A 24,467-nucleotide genomic window follows, 5' to 3' on the forward strand; every position below is an offset into this window, starting at 1 on the left:
ACCCTATGACTTTAAATCCAACTCTTTTTCCACTATATTATACTGCCCTCTCTGGTATATGAAAAAAAGTGCTCAAGTCAGAAAATTTGCCTTTGATTCCTGGTGCCATGACATATTCCTCTCCTGGTCAGATAAGATAATATTATAAAAGTCTTAGCACAATGCTTGGCACATAGTAAATACTATATATAAAGCTATTTTATTGTTATCATTATTATTAAATAAGATAACATTTATCTTAGCACTGTATTTGGTATATATTAGGTGCTCAATAAATGCTTGATAGCAGCAAAGTAGCAATTAGAATAATGGTGGAGCATCAGGAGCCCATATTTGCCTTGGGATAAACACAGATAGGCACTCTCCCAAGTGGCCTGCTTGGAGATATACACTCTCCTAGCTCACTGGGGGACTTCCTCTGTGGTTGGCTCTAGCTACCCTATGGCAGGAAGTCATTCTGACCTTCTAACTAAAAAAGGGAAATTGCCTGAATAGCATAATATGTGGGAAGCTGGCCTTTTAGCCATGGGAGTTTAGGACAGAGGGATATCCTCAATAACTTTCTCCAGGGAATGAGAACTGTCCATGTCTTTCTATAATCATCTCTACTACCATCATTACTTCGAAGAAATAAGATACTAAAGCTAGGGCATGAGGGAACTAAAAAGAAGACTTTGTTTTACACTATTATCAAGAGTCGTTCAGATATTACAGACTTAATGGAAATGAGGTCCTCTTATCTATTTTTCCTTTCCAGGAAAATCCCAGCCTGTTATTGCTACTCAATCATGTCTGACTCTTCATGACCCCATTTGGGGTTTTCTTGACAAAGAAGCTGGCGTGGCTTGCCATTTGAATCTACAGCTCATTTTCTCGATGAGGAAACTGAGGCAAGCAGAGTGAAATGACTTATCTAAAGTCACACAAGTATAATATCTGGGGCTGGGTTTGAATTCAGGCATTCAGGCCTGTCATTCTATCTATTCCATCCACCCACAGAAGATCTCTATGAGGAATAATAATAGGGACATCATAAAGTATAGGAAGTTGACTAAACATGTTTTTTTTTTTTCCTAAAAGGAGTCAAACCACAAAATGGAACTGCAAATATGATTGGAGCAGTATAGGACCCTGTAGGAAAGTAGGATCCACTAAGTTGGAAGGAAAATTGTGTTTATTATTTAGATACTATTTTATTTTTATACATTTATAATCTGTGAATCATCTGCACTTTCTGCATTATATCTTAGAGGTAAATAAAGCCTGACATGCATCAAATAAATGTATTTGTCACCCAGGTTGTTTACATGGTAGTTAAAGAACTTATTTTTCTTGCTAATAGAAACCTAGAAATTTATATTCAGAAGTTTAATCACATTTATGGAAATCTAGAATCTATATTTAGAAGTTTCCCTGTGTAATTTCTAGTTGGGAGAATAAAGAACAAAATAAGATATTTTTTAGAGGCATCTCTAATCTATGTGATTTCACATTTTGGACCCAGGTTACATATAGATAAGGAAACTGAAGTCAGAGAATTTAAATGATTAGTCCAGGGTCAAACAATGTCAGAAGTGAAATTGGAACTCAGATCTTCTTGAATAGAATTCTAACATTGTCAAATATGTCATACTGTCTCTTGATAGATGAAATAAAATGACCGAGAGATAAGAGACAGAAAATATATTGAATGCTTAAAAATTCAGTCAATGCCATTAAGTCATTTTCATCTGTGAATTAGATTATGCCTGTGGGTATACTTCATTTGAATGGAATGAAGAAATGGAGGAAACAGAGGGACTGACAGAGAAAAGGGAGGGTTATGAACTATTTCCTAGAAGCCAAAGAGGCTTATTTCCATTTACCTCTCTCAACTGTCCTAAAAAGCTAATTTGGACCTATACCATTGTAATGCCAGATAGATATTAGAGTTTTGTAATATTTTATTTGAAAGGGAGAGATTTACTGGGACCAAATGAATCCATAGTTTGGCCCCAGGGCTGAATGAAACTATTGTCTCCAAGAATTCAGCAAGAAATGTTAAATACAAAGATTCTTTTATAGGATAACAAGAACAATGACCTAATGGAGAGAGGCACCTGGGATGGAGATGACATAATGGGGGATGGAGGAGGAACCAGAGAGAGAAAGAGAGAGAGAGAGAATGAGAGAGAGAGAGTGAGAGAGAGAGAGAGAGAGAGAGAGAGAGAGAGAGAGAGAGAGAGAGAGAGAGAAAAGCATCTGATATTCTAATTATGTCTAAGATATAAGACCTTTATGCTATCAAACATTCTAATGATTAAGAAGGAATGGTTATAGCTTGAGGCTGAGCAATTAGGACAATTGATCTAGGACAATTAGGGAAACTGGGTCAGGACAAAAGGGAACTATGGCACAACACCATTAACAACCAGACTATTCCATTAGAATACAAACTCCTTGAGGGCAGGGCCTTTTGTAAAATGAACATCTTTTTTAACCCAGGTCTTAGCACAATGTCTAACCCCCAGCAAATACTTAATAATTATTTGTTGTATTATATAGAATTTTTTTTCTTTCATCTTGACTTTGTCCTTGCATTTTTCAATTCCCCTTACTTAAATCTAAGCATTTGTCCTGATTATCAATTACTAGAGCATTTTGATAAAGGAAGAAAGGATAAGGTGGTATTTCATTCAATTCACACTTTCAAGACAGAAGTTTAGATGAAAAGTCTAGTCTCCATCGCCTTAAAAATTCTTTTCACATCATGTTTTTTTCTGGTACTTCTGACATCAGTCTTAATTAGAATAAGACAGGAGTGGCTTTCCCTGGAAACAGATCACAATCAGCAAAGCAGGACCTGAGTCCCAGGACAACCCCATCTGGGGTTAAGGTCATCCTTCTTTACTCTTTTCCTGCTCAAAGAATATATATTCAGCAACACTTGAAAATGATAAAGGCACAATTCTATCTAAGAAGTTACCACTCCTGTGTCTTTGGGCTCCAATTAGGGAACATTTCACCTTATCTTGCCCAATTCCAACCATTATGACGCTTCCCAGTCCTCTCCATGCCTTGGTAGTCAAATGGCTTTCGTTAAGTCATACAATCTTTCTGGGGCTCAATTTTCTCAAGTATAGATTGAAGAAACTGAACTGGTTGATTAGTGTTCTTCAAGCTTGAAGGGGACCAAAGTGAAATCATTGTATTGGAGTCAAGGTATAGTGTATCTGACTGTAAATGATCAGACCAATATGAACTTGGAAGGCACTACCACAACTTGGGCATGAATAGTCCATTTGAACATTTGGAGGAAACTGATTTAGATGATTTCTAAAATCCCATTCAACTCTAAAATTCCAATTCTCTATTTTTGTTTATTCCAGCTCGAATATTTCACTTACATAGTATTTAAAGCTTCTAAAGCATATTAACCATTATCTCATTTGGTGCTCACCAAAACTTTATGAAGTAAAAGGACAAGTTTTGCATTTTACAGATGAGGAAACTGAGGCACAAAGTGATTGAACACAGTATCCCAAGTAAAGTGTCACTAGCATGACTCAGAATCAGACCTTCTAATAAATGAAAACTCAATGCTCTTTCTACTATTGCACAGCTTTTATAATTCTAATTCAATAGTGCTAGACCAACATAAATCATTAATTCAATTGAATAAACATGTCTATCATGGGCAAGTCATTATGTTAGGCACTGGAAATACAAAGACAAAACGTCATGATCTAGGCTCAGGAATTTCAATAGGTGGGAATGGTGGGAATGGGGAAAGAGGCATCAGCAAAGGAAAAATATATGCACATATAAGTAAAATAATTCCAAGAATAAAGGAGTGCTGGTAAGTAGGTAATTCAAGAAATAGAATTGAGCTGTTTTCAAGCCAGGCATTCTACCTACAAAGTCAGAGGTGGAATGGGCATCCATTGTAGATATTTTAAAATATTTGTGTGAGGGCAAGGAGGTAGAAAATATAATGTCATATACAGGGAGCCATTAGCAGGCCAGGTGACTAGAATGAAAAATGAAGAAAAGTAATATAAACCAAAATGGAAAAAGTAAATAGGAACCAGATTATGGAGAGCTTTAGACCCCAGGTAAAGGTTTCATACATATTTTAGTAGAAATAATAGGGAGGAAACACTGATGAATTTTAAATAGTGGAAGTGACATAGTAAAATTTGAATTTCAGGAATTCCAATTTATCATCTTTATGGAAGGTAGATTGCAAAGGATAGAGATTAGGGGTAAGAGACCAATTAGGACACTGTAACAAAAGGCTAGGTGAAAGGTTATGAGGGAATAAACTATGGTAGAAACTGTTAGTGGAAAGAAAAAGATAGAAGAAAAAAAATGTAGAGGTAAGATAGAAAGATTTTTACTTTTCTTGGTGTTAGATATGAAGGCCAAGGGAAAGGAAAGAAAAAGATGACTCCAAGGCTGTGAAGTAGCTGACTGGAAATATGATGTTGCTATTAAAAGAAGCGGTAAGTTTGAAGGAGAAATGAGAATAAAAGTATTGCTGTGGGCAATAAGAGCCTAGTTGAAATTAAATAACATAAATTTATAGTGAATTCAACGGACATATTGTAGGAATTTCTCCAGGAGCATTCAGAAATATGTGAGTAGGGATATAGAAGATAATCTTAGTGGTAACCTGAGGTTGTGGTTTGGCAAGGCATAAATGATCATAGGCCAAGGGACCAAGAGACTCAGATCTTGTTACTATGAGTACTTCACTTCTAAACTTAGAGAGAGTCTAGATTCATTATTTTTCATATGCACACAAGCATATGGTCTCCAGAGTATGACTGGCTATATCCCTCCCTCAAGATTTTAGTGGTACCCTTGAAGAGCAGTGGGATTCTTCTAATACTACTGAATTGGACCTCCATGTGAATGTTTTCCCTACAAAATCATCATCAGTGTCAGTTTAAAATAACTCAATATTACTGTGATTAATGTCCCTCTATCATTTCAACCCATTTATTTCTCTTCAATATTATCAATAAGCAATTAAAATAATTTAACTTTTAGGTAGCCCCTGTCTCAAAGCACACTGGTATGGCACTCTCTCCTTATTGGGAGAGATGAATGCCCTACATTTTGGGGTGCATGGCAGAGGTAATGGGAGGTAAGAGCTTCTGTTGAATCACCTTTGAAGACTCAGCAAGTAGGCATTCCCCTTCAGTACTCTCCAAGCAAAAGATTTTTAAAGCAGTTTTCACCTTTAAAAGAAAAGATGAAAGAGACCAATACTACTTCAGATTGATGAAGGGAAAGACTCTAGGAAGAATCTCCATGATCTTCCTATTCCTAGCTTGCTATTCTAGACCGACTTTAGATGAAGGTATCTTCATGAGGAGAAGATCTATTACAATTTAAAATCTTAATATTATTTGTGACTCCTCCCTTTTTAAAAATTATCACAGCTAATTGGTCACTAAGTCCTGTCAGTTCTACCTTTTGTAGTGTTTCTCTCAGCTATCTCCTCTATACTCCCACTGCCCTACAAAAGCTCTGCATTACTTTTGGCCTATTCAATAGCTTCCAAAAAGGTCTTTCCACCCCTCCTAAGGTATCCTTTACAACACTGTAGATGCATCAGTCCCTTACCTACTCAAAACCCTCCAACAGGCCCCATATATCCAACACTTAAAGTCCAAATTCATTCACACAGAAAACTCATTTCAAAACATTCAAGGTCCTCCACAATGTCTTTCCAATCATTCCCTGCTTGCACCTTACTTTTATGCTAAACTAGACAGCAAATGTTTAATTATTCTCAAGTTTCTCTCCAGAAGTATAAAGTATTATTTTGAGAGTGAAAAAAATCTTACATGAATCTTTATGTAACTGGAAAATGTATGAACAAGAACATAACATCATAGAACATCAAAAATGAGAAGGCTTTAAAAGCCCTACTATTGTGCCTTTGCTCAATATTATAATTTCCATATATGGAATGATCTCTCTCCAATTTCCAACTTTTTCCCAATCCATTGAAAAAAAACAAACAAAAAAATAAATTTACCCTATCTTTTAAAGGCCAATTCAAAAGTTACTTCCTTCCTACACGAGTCCTTCTCTGGATCAATAAGATGGTAATAAACCCAATTCCAACACACACACAAACACACCCTTCAGTTAGCTCATTATATATTTCTTCTGAACATGTGTTTCTTTGAGAGGCAGTAAGGTTTAATAGAAAAAGCTTTAATGTTGGCAGCGGAAAACAGATTCAAATCCCAGTCTATTGCTTACTAGTTATGTGACACTGAATGATTCATGTCTTTTCTGGGCCTTAGTTTCTTCATCTTTTTAATGGGCATAATAATATTTGTATCATCAGTTCGTATAAAGAAAATTCTCTGGATTTTTGAAAGTTGTGTCTAAATGTGATTTGTTACTATTCCTTTGTAGGATTATTTGCAAATATGTCACATTTCCTTCCTGGACTGGAAGTTTCCTGAGTGTAGGAACTATCTCATTTATCATTCTGTATATCCTCAAGCATCTGGTCTACACAGAAGATGTTTAACAAATTTATGTTCAATGAAATGAAATAGGATGGAATTCACATATTACTTAGGTTGGGCACAATAGCTGGAAGGAAAGGAGGGAGGGAATAAGAAGAAAGGAAGAAAGGAAGGAAAAAAGAGAAAAGGGGAGAGAGAGTGAGGAAGGGAGGGAGGGAGAGGAGACTGGAAAAGAGGGAGAAAGGAAGACTGGGAGGGAGAGAGGAATAATGGGAAGGAGGGAGGGAGGGAGGAAGAATGGGAGAGAAAAAATATGGGAAAGAGGAAAGATGGAAGGGAGGATGGGAGAGAGAGAGGAAGGGAGGAAGGAAAGAAGGAAGGGAGTGATAGAGGAACAAAGAGGAGGAAAGAAAGGAGGGAGGGAAAAATAGGGAGGGAGGGAAGGAGGAAAAGAAGAGAAACAAGGAGGGAAGAGTTTTTGTTGTGTCCAGGAGAGTGTTTTGGGGCTTATCTCTCAGTTTTGTTTCCCCTTCCTAACTTAGATTATTTCTTTACAAGTAATGGCAGTAACCAACAGGATGATTTCAGAAAGGCCTGAAGAGACTTACATGAACTGATGCTGAATGAAAGGAGCAGGACCAGAAGATCATTATATACTTCAACAACAGTACTATACTATGATCAATTCTGATGGATGTGGCCACCAATAGAGCAGTATTGAATTGAACCAGATACACCCAGCAAAAGAATTTTGGGAGATGACTATGAACCACTACATAGAATTCCTAATCCCTCTATTTTTGTCGGCCTGTATTTTTGATTTCCTTCACAGGCTAATTGTACAATATTTCAAAGTCCAATTCTTTTTGTACAGCAAAATAACTGTTTGGACATGTATACATACATTGTATTTAATTTATACTTAACATATTTAACATCTATTGGTCAACCTGCCTTCTGGGTGAAGGGGTGGGGGAAAGGAGGGGAAAAGTTGGAACAAAAGGTTTTGTAATTGTCAATGCTGAAAAATTACCCATGCATATATCTTGTAAATAAAAAGCTATGAATGACAGGGAAAGATAATATGCAATGTTGGAGGGGATATGGGAATTGTGAATACATCCAGCCATTCTGGAGAGCAATTTGGAACTATGCTCAAAAAGTTATCAAACTGTGCATATCCTTTGATCCAGCAGTGTTACTAGTGGGCTTATATCCCAAAGAGATATTAAAGGGAAAGGGACCTGTATGTGCAAGAATGTTTGTGGCAGCCCTCTTTGTAGTGGCCAGAAACTGGAAACTGAGTAGATGTCCATTAATTGGAGAATGGCTGAATAAATTGTGGTATATAAATATTATGGAATATTATTGTTCTATAAGGAATGACCAACAGGATGATTTCAGAAAGGCCTGGAGAGACTTACATGAACTGATGCTGAGTGAAATAAGCAGAACCAGATCATTATATACTTCAACAACAATATTATATGAAGATCAATTCTGATGAATGTGGCTCTCTCAACAACGAGATGAACCAAATCAGTTACAATAGAGCAGAATGAACTGAACCAGCTACACCCAGCGAAAGAACTCTGGGAGTTGACTATTGTATGGTACAGAAATGATGAGGGAACACCATTTAATAAAAAAGCTGGAGAGATCTCTAGAGAAAAGCAAAGTTTATTGTACATTCTCAAGAGAAGGACGTCTCACCCTGTGAGCAGACAATTGAAGAGAGGAAGCACCTCCTGTGGGCAGGACAGCACCTTTAATCCCTAACACAAAACAACCCCTCCCACCACTGACCCTCCTCCTCATTGGCTGAGAGTCTTACATTCTAAATGAGAGATCTACCCACAAAATTGAACTTGACCAATAAGTACATAGTTGCCCATATTTGACTGAAATAGGGAGGAGATTGTGTCATGGGAAGATAGCAGGAAGGGAACTCAATTATGCCCTTGAATTAGTGCTCAAAGTCCTTCAGGCCTACTCCAACTCTGAAGCAGATGAAGCCTTACTCGATTTTCACAACTGTCTTGAAAGATCTCACCTCATCTTATTTATTATGAACCGCTACATAGAATTCCCAATCCCTCTATTTTTGTCTGCCTGCATTTTTTTATTTCTTTCACAGGCTAATTGTACACTATTTCAAAGTCTGATTCTTTTTGTACAGCAAAACAACTGTTTGGACATGTATACATATATTGTATTTAATTTATACTTTAACATATTTAACATGTATTAGTCAACCTGCCATCTGGAGGAGGGGAAAAATTAGAACAAAAGGTGTGGCAATTGTCAATGCTGTAAAATTACCCATGCATATATCTGATAAATAAAAACTATATATATATATATATATAAATATATATATATATAAATATATATATATAAATATATATATATATATATATAAAATCCAGAATAGAATAAAATAAAATAAAATAAAAATGAAATATTTTTAAATTAATTTTATAATTATAATTTTTTTGACAGTACATATGCATGGGTATTTTTTTTTTACAACATTATTCCTTGTATTCACTTTTCCAAATTTTCCCCTCCCTTCCTTTACTCCCTCCCCTAGTTGACAGGCAATCCCATACATAATAAATGTGTTACAGTATATCCTAGATACAATATATGTGTGTAAAACCAAATTTCTTATTGCATGGTAAGAATTGGATTCCGAAGGTATTAGTAACCTAGGTAGAAAGACAATAGTAAAATGCAATCTTTTTATGAAAAAAGCTATAATAAAAAATAAAAAAAAAAAAACTCTATGCAAATCAAAGGAAAAAAAAAAAACCAAGTAATGAAAGTAGTTGAAGAAGATTGAACAATGCAATAGTTTCTGTCATCAGTAGTTAAAGAAGAAGAAGAAAAAAGAGGAAAACTCAAATCTGACTTACTGTGACTACTTTTCTGCCTGTGTTCCTTTTTCCAGATCTAGGAACTTCAATACAATTGGATAACTTAGCTGGAAGTCAATTCAGGTACCATCCTCTATATGAAGTCTTTCCTGATTTCCTGCTCCCTTCTCCTCCCCCCCACCCAGTTCCTGGTTCCCTCTCTTCTAAAACTAGGTGGTATTTCTTTTGAATATACTAGACTTATGTACCTAGTTTCTTTCAATAGAATATAAGCTCCCTGAGAATACAGCCTGGTTCATTTTATCTTTATATTCCTAATACCTACTATATATTGTGCTTAATAAATGCTGATTGCTTGATAGAGGGATGAATTGGGCAGCCTTGCTAGTGAGTAATTATTGTGGTTTCCCTCTTCATCCCAAAGATCAAAGAACCCTAGATGTTCAAGACATGGTCTCTGGATGCAGAAGAATATGAATATGGATGATCCTTTCCTTACTGATATTATTATGACAGTTATACCAGGAATCTTGGTGAAACTAGCTCTAGAGAAATTAGCATTTTTAAGCTAGCTTGATTGACTCTTGACTCCAAATAGCTTAGAGCAATATTTTATTAATGAGAGTAACTGGGCACCAGGAACTCTGTACAGAGCACCACACCCTGCTGATGTGAATTATTCATCACATATCAGCACACATTTCCTCCAGCTTCTCCTTATTCTGTTCTCTGCCTCCAAAGACTAATATAAATTTATTTTATAATACCATTTATTTTATGTGGATCTAAAAATCTCCTAAAGAGACTCAAGTCGCTTTTATTTACTTCTTTTGTTTTTATTTTTAATCAGCAGTGTTGTCTCCAATTCAGTTTCCCTTCTGTCTCGAAATAGCAACAAGTACACGCCATGAATTGAACTTGCCCCCACCAAAGATATAGTACCAAAGGATTACAAAATACTATAAAAAGTATGGCCCTTAGAAAATAAGATATTTGAATATAGACTGTCAGAACCTAGAACATAGGCAGAACATCATAACTGGAAGAAATCTCAGAGCACAGAATGTTAGTACATAGAAAGTAATTTCTCAGCTCAACTCGGCTCTCTTATTTGATAGAGGAGGATGTTAGTGACAAGACAAATACCCAGGTATTCCATTTGATTTTGCTTTATTTATGAAAAAGTCCAATACCAAGTATTATAAGTACCTATATCAACAAATAATTTTTAAATACTTAAGAACTCTGATCAGTCCAATGATCCACCATTATTCCAGAGTACTAACAATGAAGGATTTTGATAAGTTCAAGCAGAAAGATAATAAACTAATATGCTTTTTTAAAAATGTGGCCATTTTGCAGGGTTTATTTGAAATAGAGCTTCCATCTTTCTTCCTTTCATTTCCCCCAGCAGATAAGAGAAAAAATGAATGCTTGATAATTAAAATAATTTTTAAAAATGCTTTATTTATGTCTCCTAAAATCAAAATGAAAAGTGAATCATTTAAACGTATATCCTTTGCTCCGTCTGTTCTCTGGGGCAAAGCAGAATAAGTCACATTTTACAACTGAATTGTTGGGATTAGCCATCAAATATTAGAGCGAGGGAGTGCTACCCCAAAAGTATATTGGAGTCATGGATGCTGTGGGTTGTGCCAAGAATTTGTAGTTATAAAGCTTCTCCAAATCAAGTAGTGATAATTTAATTACAGTATTAAGAGCAAGCTAAATCCACATAGGGTTTTTAGCAAAGAAAAAGAGGTTTTAGCAATCAACAAGGGAAAAGAGGAGAACTAAGTTCCTTAGAAGAACTCACAAATAACCAGGGAGAAAATGCCATTAAGGAAGAAGATGCCATTAAGAAAGCCATGGCTTCCTAATGAACCCTGGGCTCCATAAGACCCACTAACTAATGGATTTAAAGTCCTAATAGACATTAGCCATTGTGTCTTTAGCAAACAGACTAGCCCTAAAAAACAGAAGGTAATTCACAGCTCCCAAACTACAGAGCCTCCAGGTCCTTTCTCTCACCAGAAGGTCCTCTTGGGTTTAGTATGAGTTTTCCTGTGGTTCAGCGAAGCTAACTCTTTGCAGGGCAAAATGTTCCAGAGTAGTTCAATGGGTAGTTCAGTGAATCTCTCTTTCCCAGAGGTGTGCTATGTCAATCTAGTGTTGGTATGTATCCAACCAAGTACTTGGTAGCTATGCTGATTCCTTACCAGGTTCAACTTTGTGGCTACTTTACTGTACTAGGCAGACACTTGAAAGTGGTTGCCCCAAATCAATTGTAGGCTTTTGTATCTTTAGGCACCAACAGGGCTGATACAGTATCCTCTCCAGCTGGAATGTAATTATAATTTTTTTTTTGGAGTACTAAAAAGTTCTTTTAGCTAGAAAAATGATGCTTACTTTAGCAATGACCCTTAGTTTAGATTTGGGTAGAAGTTTCCTAGTTTTAATTTTCACCACTTTAGCCCTAAGGTTGTTTATGTCTTGGAATCCAGTGATGACAAAAGATTTGCCTCCTCTTTCAATAAATTCTTTCTCAAAAATCATTTCCATTCCACTTCCATGTTTCTTTAGGTTGACTAATTTCAAGTCAGTCTTTTTTCACCTCCCATATTACTTAGGGAATCTTTTGTATGATATAAATCTAATGTAGTAACTAGGAACAATGAGATGGAGGTAGGAACACATTCTACACCATGAAACAAGTTCCTTATCTTGCTTGCCTCTTTGTATACAATTAAGATATTAAAATCTTCTGATTGATTAATCAAATAGGAAGTGAGTTAGCTTGGGGTACATGACTTAGGTCACTGAAATTTTGGTCAAAGAGACATCCATATTACCTGTCTTCATAATAGGGAGAATCAATATTTTCCTAGGATCTATTTGAGCAAACACAATGAGCAGGAATACATACATTAACCTAAACTTGAAAAAAAATTTTACTGCCTAATTAAATCATGACCTGAGCAAATCTCTATGAGAGATTTCCCACATTGTTGGTTTCTGGATGAAGAAGTACAAAAGGGGAAAAACCTTGACTCTAAGACAATAACTAGTTATTAAATATAAAAAGAATATTCATTTATCATATAACTTTGTCCTATTGCACCTCAAAGCTTGGTAAACCCAACCTTGGATTATATATCTGCCTCTTCCTGAATTATTAAACAGGGTCAAAGGAAATCAAATAGCTATATGAATTCACTACAAATTTCTGATCTCAAATTTCACTTGGGTCTTTGAGGCTACACAGCAATCTTTTTCTTATGTCCTAACACATTCTCTAGCAAATTCTCCAGAGTGGCTATTTTAAATCCTCTTCTTTCCTCAAGGAGACTTGAGTCTCCTTAATCTACTCCTGAACAGAGAATGTTGCCTCCTACTTTACAGAGAAAGTGGAGGACATATATGTTGTCCGTTTTCTCTATGTATCCCAAAGTACACCAAGAACATCAATAATTTTTATTTTCTATCACAAATTCTAAGAGAGAGTAATCATTTATACCTTACTTCCAAGGTTCCCAATTATTCTATTTTAGCAACTTATTCTTCTCCATTGAAGAGGATCAAATTTCTGTCTTGGGTCTACCATCTTTTGAAGGATCAAATTATGATTGAGGCAAATGAAAAAGAATTAGGTATTACACATTTGGCAAAGTAAAAGCTTAAATAGGCATTTAATTAAAAGTCTCCACTAACTACCATAGCATGCCACCATGCCAAGTCTTTTATTTCAATTCAACAAGCATTTATGTGCCCATTATATGCAAAACAGTCTGATATGTAAGAAAGACTTTGCTGTTTTGATGTGTGATCTCATGGATAGAGGCAAACCTTCAAATGTCAGTTCTACCCTTGGAACCTCTCTATTTCTATCAAAGGTGTGCTGTTCTTCTAGTCTTCTCATTCTCCCTCTCCTTACATAACCAATCAATAGTCAGATATTGTCATTTCTACCTCCAAAATATATCACTCTCACATATATCATTTTCTCTCTATTGAAATGACCATCACCCTTGTTTAAAACCTTATCACCTCTTACCTAAACCACTGCAATAATTTCCTAATTGGTCTATCTCAGGTCTCTCTCCACTCCAATCCATCCTTCACACAGTTGGCAAAATAATTATCATAAAGTACAGATCGGAAAATATCATTACTCTTTTTCAATAAACTCCAATAACTCCCTCTTGCCCCTAGGATCAAATATAAGTGGATCTGTTTAAAGAGTTTCACAACCTAGTCCAACCTGATTAAATATTATTCTTTTCCCCCATTTTATATCTTTACTAAACTGACTTCTTTACTGTGTATTTTCAGAAGTGCATGGTTGTACTTAACCTTAGTTGTTCCATTTGTGAAAGGCTACAACTTCCTTTTTGTTTCTAAGTATAATACTGCCGATCTAACCTAAGCAACTTAAACACTTAGACTTCATTTGAAATCCTGAGCAAAGCTGTTCTAGCATCCCTTCTAAAAACATAAACAAACAACTAGATTCCAGAATGTCACAAGATTGTCAGGAAACATATATCCTCAGAATCCTTTCTCTGTCATATGTGTTTATATGCTATCAGTAAAAGCTACACCAATCAATAAATCAATTAGCATGTGTCAAGTGTACAGTATATTCCAGACATTGTGCTAGGCTCCTAGTTGGGTTAATGGAATATAGAACACTCCTCTAGTTATTGGACTGGAAAATTCAGATAATAGCAAATGCCTATATGAATACAGGTAGCAACAGCAAATCACAATAGTAAATGAAAATAGATATTAAAACAGGAGCATAAGAACAATGTCAGAAGCACTAAAGTTTAAAATGAGCTATAACTGCTAAGTAAATTTAAAAGTAACAAAGGCATTAATTTAGGTTGTGTTTTTTAAATTATGTTGGGAAAAAATGAAAAATTAAAGATAGGACTACTCCTTAAATAGAAGGGATGAAGAAAACATAATGGAGAAAGAAAAAAGAACTACTCATCTCTTTTTAGTTTTCTTTATTTGTCAAAGAGAATGATTTTTGGATGGAAAAATACAGAAAAGAAATGACTAATAAGGAGTTGAACTCCAAAATAATTAAAGAGATTATAAGAGATTGTCTAGCCACTTTACCGGATTTCAATTTTTCAAGTACAAATGAACTACATATGCAGGTACTGGGGGAGGGGAGAGGAAACCTGGTAGATATGAGTGCCAAGCCACCATAAGAGGTCATGAAGAATTTGAGTGACACATAGGATTAGAAAGCTGATGTCCTTATTTTAAAAGAAAAAGAAAATAGAATCTGCAATCTATACAGGTCGGTGAACTTGACTTCAATTTCTGGTAAAATTCTAAAACATATTAAAGAATTGGTTAGTGAATATGTAGAAAGGAAATGGTGATAAAAAGGAGCCATTAAATTCAAATATTTCCTTTCTTTCACAACTCAAGGAATGACATGAATATAGTTTACCTAGATTTAAGCTAATTACTTGGCTAAATTATTAAAGCTGTTATAATGGAAAAGATAAAGAATTGGCAACATAAAAGCATAATTAGATACATTTGGAGCTGGTTGAATGTTGAGATCCAAAGAATAGGCATGTCAAATGGGATGAAAGTCTCCAGTAAAATGTTTTGAGAGTCCATGTTTGGCCCTGTTCCAGTAAATAGGTTTTGTTTGTTCATTTGTTTTATCACTGTCTTGGTTAAAAGCAAAAATAACTTGCCTATCAAAGTTGCACATATCATAGACCTGGAAAGTAATTAATATGGATTAACAAAGTCATGGTCAAAAATGATCTTCATAGTGAAGAACAATGAACCAAATCTAATAAAATAAAATATAACAGAAATAAAGGCAAACTCTTACACTATGTGTATAAGCTTATATATATGTTTATGTGTCTACTCGTATATGTATACATGTGTATATATTTTCTCCCAATTTTTATACTGTGTGAAATATCTGTCAAATGCTGTTTGTGAAATGTATAAAATCATTATAAAAAGCATCTTACTTTGTATTGTAGGATGTAAGTGCTCAATAAATAAATAAAAAACTTCAATATAGGATAAACATTGGAATATTCTCTGAGGAATACGCACTATGAGGACCACTAAGAACAATATGGTGAAAAGATACTCTAAATCACTATTGATCAGAGAAATGCAAATTAAGATAACTCTGAGGTACCACTACACACCTCTCAGATTGGCTAAATAGATAGGAAAAGATAATGTTGAAGGGATTGTGGGAAAACTAGGAAACTAATACATTGCTGGTATAATTATGAACTGATCCAACCATTCTGAAGAGCAATTTGGAGCTATTCTCAAAACAGTTATCAAATTGTGCATATCTTTTGATCCAGCATTGTCTCTATTAGGCTTATATCCCAAAGAGATCATAAAGGCAGCAAAGTGACTCGTGTGCAAAAATGTTTGTAGCAGCCCTTTTTGCAGTGGCAAGAAACTGGAAATTGAGTGGGAAAACGATGAGACTGGAGGCCAGACTAAAGACAGTTAAGAAGAGAATAAGAGGAAAGTGGAGGTAACTTATCACATGAAGATTTTTCAAGCAGTTTTAGCACAAATGGAATATGTGAGAGGATGAGGATAATTAAGGGGAAATCTGCTAGAGAAGATGAAATATAATGACATCATTTAAGTTTATAGAAGAATTTGCCTTGGCAAGAAGGACTACATCATTATGAGAGAAAGAGCTCATGGAGGAAGAGATAATGGTAGATAAAGAGGAGGGAAGAAGAGAGAACTCTTAGTAAATGACCTCAACTTTTTAGATAAAATCTGAGATAAAAGTCTTAGCTGAGAGGATGGGAAGAGGGGAGATTGAAGAGGGATGAAAAGGTTTGGAAGAACTGCTGAGGTGAGTGATGTAGTGAGTTAGTTAGGGAGGTATGAACAAATTGCCCATCAGGAATGAGGATCCAGATGAGGTGATGTGACATAAATTTGTGATGGATCCAGTGGCATGATTTTTCTTTACCATTGCATTTGTTGGAGCTAAGGCAGGGAGTTATATAACAAGGAGACAAAGAACTCAAGAAAAAAAGGATAATGTAGAACTGAATGGGTTCATCAAGGTTTCAAATTAGAGAAAAGAGGAGAATACAGTTATTATAGGAGAAGAACTGAGGAATTGAGTGCTTAAATGTCACAGTATTGGGGGGGATGCAAAGGAGAAAGTAGTATGTGGTCAACATGCATATTTAATGCTTCCTTTCTAATGATAAGTAATAATGGAGATGGATGGTAATGGAGAAAAAAATCCCATTTCCCCACAAACCACTAGTCTAACAAACCAGAAAATGTGTTGCCCCCATCATCAACATTAGAAGGCTGGTTGCTGATAGCATTCTGAGTCATTTAAACAGTCATACAGTAACATCCTAAAGACATGCTATTAATCTTCTGTACTGGCAAGAAGCACACAGCATTCATTTCCCCAGTCCTTTCAAAGGGTTATTTCCCTCCCTTCATTTTCATTTCTGGCAAGATCATCACAAACACTTAGAACTTGACTTCTTTTTGTTATAATAGATTTGTATAGGACAATTTTCTCACCCCAGTTCAGCTTTAAAAAGCATTTTAAAAGTGTAAATACTACACAAATACATATATTTGTATATAAATGTATCCAACAGCATCATAATCTCTGCAAATGCACAGCATTGCTGGAATCAGCAGGAAGGCCTAGAGCTAGAGCTCACTTGTGCCATCTTCTGGAAGAAAGGGAGGGATTTCCTTGGAATGAAATCTAAATGTTTGGAAGTAACATTTTGTTCTTTAGAATGTTGGAACTTACCTAGGATATACTATAAGATATTTAATATGTATGGGAATGCCCGCCATCTAGGGGAGGGGGTGGAGGGAAGGAGGGGGAAAACGTGGAACAGAAGGGAATACAAGGGATAATGTAAAAAAAAATTACCTATGCATATGTACTATCAAAGAAAATGTTATAATTATAAAAATTAATAAAAAAAATTCTCTTCAGAAAAAAAAAAGAATGTTGGACCTGGAAAAATCCTTAGAGCATGGAGGGAAAGTGAGCACATAGAACTTAAGATGTTAGAGATGGAAAGAGATATGACAATAAATGTTTAACAACTGACTTTCCAGGAGAAAATATTTTTGGAACATACTATTAAGTTTAACCTGAATTATTATTTTCTTTATTAGGGCAGCAAGATGGCAAAGGGACTGAAGTCAGGCAGACCTGAGCTCAAAAATTGCCTTCATTATTTACTAACTGTGTTACCCTAGGTAAGTCATTTAAACTCTGTCTCAGTTTTGTCATTTGTAAGATGGGGGTAAAAATAGCACCTACCTCCCAGGATTGTGATGAAGATAGATGAGACAATTATAAAGCACTTAGCACAGTGCCTGATACATAGTAAACCATCAACAAGGAAAAAATAGATCAAGTTCTGATTTATAGCATTTGAGATTTTCCAAGGTATAAATGCTAACCCTGAAAATGTTCAGCTCTTTGAAACTGCAATTGGTTCAAGAATAGTGAATAGTGTGAAGAATGCTAGACTTAATATATCTAATGTTGCTTAAAGCATTATCTCAGATAAGCAGCTCTTCCATGGAGCCTTTTCTAATACCCTATCACCAAGGAATGCATACTAGGAATCTTAAAGTAACAGAATGTAGGAAAAGAGGAAAAGTCCACCATTTTTCATTTGAAAAATTATCACAGAATGTGAGACCTGGAAAGAAATTTTTGGTTGTTATTTTAGTTGTGTGCTACCCTTCATGACCTTATTTGAGGTTTTCTTGGCAAAGCTACTAGAGTGGTTTACCATTTCTTTCTCCATCTAATTTTACAGATGAGGAAATTGAGGCAAAAGGGATATACGACTTGCCCAGGATCACAGAGCCAATAAGTATCTGAGACTAAATTTGAACTCAGATTTTCCTGACTTCAATCCCAATATTCTCTTCACTAGACTATTTAAATACAAACCATTTTATAGATATTGATTTTCATTGGATCCTACTGTATGTCAACTACTATGCTAAGAACTTTATGATTATTATCTCATTTCACCCTATCAACAATGCTAGAAAGTAGCTACTATTATTATTCCCATTTTACAATGAAAAAACTGAAGTAAACAGAGTTAAGTGATTTACCTAGGGTTAAACAGCTAATAAGTATTTGAAGGCATATTTGACTTCAGTTATTTCTGACTTTAGGCTCTATTCACTGTACCACCTAGCTGACTAAGAAGGAATTTTAGAAATCAGATAATTCAATCACATATATCATAGATGAGTTCCAGAAAAATTAAAAATCTTGCCAAAGATTATAAGTTATTCTAATTGCCAAAGTGGGGACCTGAACACAGGTTTTCTGATTCCCAGTCCAGTGTTCTTACTGTTAGATTTTTATTACATTTCACAACAATCACAAATTCTCGTAGTATGAAATGGCCTCGGAAATTATCTTAGTCCAACCTTTTCCTGAATAGACTCTTTCCACAATGGCAAGTGAAGTCAATAAATATTGGGTGAACAAAGAAAGATAAAAGCCAATTCTCTTTCCTCAAAGAGTTCATAGTCTAATGGAGGAGGTAATGGGCAAGAAACTGTATAAACAAATTAGAGATGGGATTAATAGGGAATATTGAATTCAAAAAAGTGTTATAATTAAGGGAGTATTGGAAAAGGCTTTCTATAGAAGATGGGACTTTTAGCTGCAACCTAAAGGAAGCCAGTAATACTAAGAGGAAGAGGTGAGGAGGAAGAGAATTCCAGGCATAGAGAATAGCCAGAAACAACTGCCCAAATTCAAGCAACACAGTCTTGTTCTTGAATCTCAGAGCCAGTGTCCTTTATCACAGCATATATGGCAGGCAGAGAATGGAAACTACAAGAGGGAGGCATGTAAGGTATAAAAAGATAGAAAATGTGGCAGGTTATAAAGAGCTTTAATAGACAAAGGATTTTATACTCTATACTGGAGTTGATAGGGAGCCACTGGAGTTTATTAAATAGGATGTAATAATTCACACCTCTGCATAAGGAAGATCAGTTGACAATCGAACATATGATAGATTACAGTGGAAAGAAGGGGCAACAAGACTACTCTGAAGTGTATTCCTATAGTTCAGGAATGAGGTGATGAGGGCTTATACCAGAGTGATGGCAGTGTCGGAGGAGAGAGAAGGGGGAATACACCAAAAAAAATGTTACAAAAGAAGAAAAGACATAACCTGACACTTAGCTAGATATGGGGAGTAAGAGAGATTAAAAAAGCACAGATGAAATCTAGATTTTGAACTTGGAGGACAGGGAGGAAGGTAAATAGGGAAGTTTGAACAAGGGAAAATTGGGAGAAGAAATAATGAGTTCAGTTTTGGATGTGTTGAGATTAGATGTCTACAGGATTCTCAGTTCAATATACAGAAGTATTATGTTATATGTTATATGGCTATATGTAAAGACCTCCAATGATAAGGAATTTACTATTGCCATTTTATTTCTAGGACCACTGATAATTGTCAGAAAATTATTTTCTTTAAATGTTATTAAAATCTACTTAGCAGAGCCCCACTCGTTGTTTTTGATTCTAATACTCATTCTACTTGGTAAGCTTTTCTTCACATAAGTTTTAGACCTGGAAAGGACTTAAGATTCTAATCAAAAGATTCTTAAACTGTGAATCCCGAGCCCATATGGGGTCATGTAACTGAATGGGGAGGGGAGTTTGAAACTATGATTTACTATCAGTAAGCATTTGATTTGTATACCTATTTGTATACCTATATACTTATGGTTGTGTAAAAACTTCTCAGGCAAAAAGGGCTTGTAAATGGAAAAAGTTTAAGAAGCCCTGATCTAATCAATCCCTTCATTTGGCAGATGAGGAAATAAGGATGAGAATACAGTGACTTTTCCAAGTTCCCTCAGTGAGTTAATTTCAGGATCAAGATTAATAGCCAGTTCTTTTACGAGTTAGATCTTGAATCAGGAAGATCTGAGGCTCAAATCCTGCATCAGACACTAACTAGCTGTGTGAACTTCAAAAAGGTTCGGTCTCAGTTTCCTTATCTATAAAAAAGGGATAATAACAGCACCTACTTCACAAAATTATTGGAAGCATAAGATGAGATTTTTGTAGAATATCTTGTAAGTCTTAATGTTAATAATGGAAAACTTTATTGTTATTATTTGATTACTATGTTCTAGGCACTGTACTAAGTGCTGGCAATAGCAAAAATACAACCATTCTTGCCCTCTTGAAATTTGCTTTCCATTTACAAATAGGGAGAATGAAGGCACAACATAGATAAGTAAAAAGTCACTACAGTGAAGGAGGTACTCCTAGTTAGGGAAATTAATCAAATGAATGAATGAATGAAAAACATAACACACTGTATCTAAACTCTGAATATATAAATGGAAGCAAAAAAAAAAAAAAAAGCAAAAATCCTCTCCATAAAAGGCTTATATTCTAACAGGGTATACAAATAGAGAACAGGTATGGGAAAAAAAAAACAACAACATGCCTTGAAAATATGTATTACATTATATGGGACCCTGAGCAAAAGAAGACCATGTATCAGAGCCCAGAAACCAAAGGACAGAATTCAAGTTCTATGTGAGAAAGATAAGATATGGGAAATCCTTTATTAGGAGATGCTATTCAATGGGACTAGGGATTCAAAATAATTCCAGGAAAGAAGGATAGCCTGAACAAAGGTATGAAGGTAGGAGACCAAATTGTTTTATGCAGGACATATCTGATAGGTTGGTTTGGTTGAAAAACAGAATATATAATGAGGAATAATTTAGAAAAATTGATTACAGCTAGATTGTGAACTTTTAAAAATTCCAAACAGAAGGGTTTATATTTCATTCTAGAGGCAATAAGGACCCACAGAAGATTATTGAATGGGAAGTGACAATCAACCCTGTGCTCTAAGAAAACTTGACAGTTTGTAAAATGGATTGAAAAGAAGAGTGATTAGAGGTAGAGATACAAATGAAGCAGGTATTGCAATAGTAAAAGGAAAAGGAAATGAGAGACTGAATTATGATAGTGGCCATGTAAGTAAGAAGAATGGGATGGATATGAGAAATACATTAAAAATCAATAAGATTTGTTAACTGATTGTATATATTAGAAGAAAGGGATAAAGAACAGGGAAGAATTGGGGATGAGAACAAGACTGAGAACCTGGATAATTAGAAAGATAATAAGATGTTTCCCAAGGTGATCAGGAAAAAAAAAAGAAAAAACACTATAGGTCTGTAATGTTTGTAGTAGATCTCTTTGTGGTGGCAAAGAATTGGAAATTGAGGGGATGCCTGTTAATAAAAGATTGGCTGAACGTGGTGATATGTGATTGTGATGGAATACTACTGTGAAATAAGAAATAAGGAATATGTTGAGTATAGAAAAACATGGAAAGATTTGCATAAAAAAGTGGAGTGAAATGAGCAAAATTAAGGTAATTTTGTATACAATAACAGCAATATTATTTGAAGAATAGCACTTAAAGACTAAGTTATTCTGAGTATTATAAATACTCAAATCAACTACAAAGCTGAAGGAAGATGTTTTCCATATCCAGAGAATTAACTGGTAAATAGTAGGATATATAGAATGGGTTTGCATATATGTGTGTATGTGTATTTTCTGAACTATCTGCCTTCCTCGTTTCTCACCCCACACTAGAGAAGACTACCCAACATTTGATTTCTCTTGGATCCTTTTCAAGGAGAAGACATCTGGAGAAAGCACTGCGGGGATGTGTCCAATGGTAAGAAAATAAAAATAGAAGGTACCAATTTTCCCCACCCTGTCACCTTAGCAATGACTAGCCAAGAAATCCCAGAACATCCCATTCAATTTCTTTCCCAAACCACATGAATAATAATAAAATGATAAATGTTTCACTTCCCAGAGGTCTCAATGGGAGAAACCAAATGGTTGCAATTTGCCTCTAGTTGAATCATCAAAAATCTCTAGGGATTTCACTTATGGTTTTTCATTTATACCATCAATTAATTGAAGAAAAACTACTGAAGATCCAGGAAACAGCTATATCAATGGCTTTATGTGTTTCTAATCCTTCTGGGAAGCATATCTGAGGACAGAATCCATTAGAAATGAGAGGGAGGGAAGCACAGAAGAGGCAAGTGAACTAGGCCTCTGGGCACCCTTTATGACTCTCATTGAGTTCATTTCACAAGCTCTTACCCAGAAAACACTCTTTTCCACTTTATGTTTTCTCTTGGGGTAAGACACATCTTGCACTTGGATGTATTGAACCAGTTTCAGAGGAAAAGCTAGTCCCCAGAAAAGAAGTCTCGGAAAGCCCCCACAATCTCCTTTTCATCAAAACAATAAAATTGGACCACTAGTGGCCACAGTAGCAGCAGCTTTCTACCATCTTACTTAAGGGTATTTACTATAGAAACTTCAACTCTCTGCTCAATTGTAATGCTTTCTATAACTTAGGAAAGTTAAGGCACCTCAGGCATCTGCTGTAAAGTTACAGAATAATTCTGTTCTGTTTCTAAATCATATAATAAGAGGAGGATGATATTTTACAGCTCTTGACTACTCACAGCTACTATCCAGGCCAGTGTTTGTCCAATTCCAACTGAATATGAGCTCCCTCCATTACTGCCAGACTTCTGGGCCCCAGGGCACATCTAGGGTCTGGGTCCTAGAATAAAAGGCTGCATACATACCCATAAATGTTTATATACACATATGCCTCTCTTTAATCTATCTATATATTTATGTACATGTATATGATTATATTATATAAATATCTTAAAGCACTATACAAATATTAGTTATAATTTTTGCTTAATTATTATATATGTATACATACACACACAAGATCCTGTGAAACAACCATCTGTGGAATTTTCTTAGCAAAGATACTAGATCTGGTATTTTCTTCTCCAGTTTTAGGCAGAGGTTAAGTGACTTGTTCAGGGTCATTTAGCTAATGAGTATCTAAGGTCATATCTGAGCTCTGATCTTTCTGATTTCAGGTTCAGTGTTCTATCCACTGAGCCATCCAGCTTTCCCATCTATCTATACACATATACATGTAGTATAAATTACATATAAATGATTGATTTTAAAATAAAGTAATGCTAGTGTGATGTAGCAGAAAGACAGCTAGATTTGAAGTAAAGGGATCTGGATTTGGATTCTGAATTTTGGAGTCATAAGATAATAGTTCAAATCTTGTCTCTGCGACTTATTAGAAGGATGATCTTGGGTATTTTGTTCATCTATCTGGTTTCCTGTCTTTCAGCTCTAAGAATATGGCTCCATGTTTATAAGACTAATAATCTCTGTGTCTTCTATGTGAACCTCACTTTCCTCCCTCTTAGTTTTAAGTCAATGATCCAATGATTCTATTACATATTGATAACATCAATAAGTATGTGATCTTGAATAAGTCATCCCTCCCACCCCAGTCTCAATTTTATCATCTGTAATAAAAGAAGATCAAGTCAACTCCAATCAAAGAGTATCCTTCTAGCTCTAAGTGTAGAAGCTTATGACATCTTTCAGTCCGTTACCCCAATTATCTTTGTCTTGAGTTATGACATTGTATAGCATGTATGAGGTCCTTCCAGGAGGTGATCAGTTCTGCTATGAGGTCTCCCAGCTTCAGAAGAATAAAGCGTGTGGACAGTGCCCATGGGAAGCAGACTTCAGATACTTTTGACTACTCCAACCTTCAGTGACCTAGATAGGGCCAGACACAGATTACTTTATAAAAAATCTCTTAGGACTAACATTTCTGTACTCACCTGTCATTCTAGTGATGCCCATGGGACCTCTACTCCCTCTGAAGGAAGGAATCCAGTCTAATAAAACTAGTTTGAAGCACATAAACTTAAATCCCAGCTCTGTGTGATCCAGTGCTTATCATTAACCTCTCTGGGAAACATTTTCCTCTTTATTTGTGTGATTTGTTCAGAGTGCATGATGGAGACAATAAATTCAGAGTTCCTCAGACTTTGGCATTCTTTCAGATACAATATAGGAAAAGTAATCCAGGTAAAATTTGACAATAGTTTTTTTCTGTCTGACCTACCA

At 35.4% G+C, this 24,467-nt stretch overlaps 1 long non-coding RNA gene across 1 annotated transcript in view; it reads right to left on the minus strand.

Annotated features, from left to right (window-relative positions):
• LOC141541337 (uncharacterized) overlaps positions 1–23,026 on the minus strand; it is a 77,315-nt gene extending 54,289 nt beyond the window's left edge. Inside the window, exon 1 of the long non-coding RNA XR_012481757.1 lies at positions 22,967–23,026. This is a non-coding gene — a long non-coding RNA (uncharacterized LOC141541337). The remainder of the gene's footprint in view (positions 1–22,966) is intronic.
• Between the last annotated feature and the right edge of the window lie 1,441 nt (positions 23,027–24,467).

Source organism: Sminthopsis crassicaudata, chromosome 1, assembly GCF_048593235.1.
Source record: "Sminthopsis crassicaudata isolate SCR6 chromosome 1, ASM4859323v1, whole genome shotgun sequence".
In the NCBI taxonomy this organism is placed as follows: domain Eukaryota; kingdom Metazoa; phylum Chordata; class Mammalia; order Dasyuromorphia; family Dasyuridae; genus Sminthopsis; species Sminthopsis crassicaudata.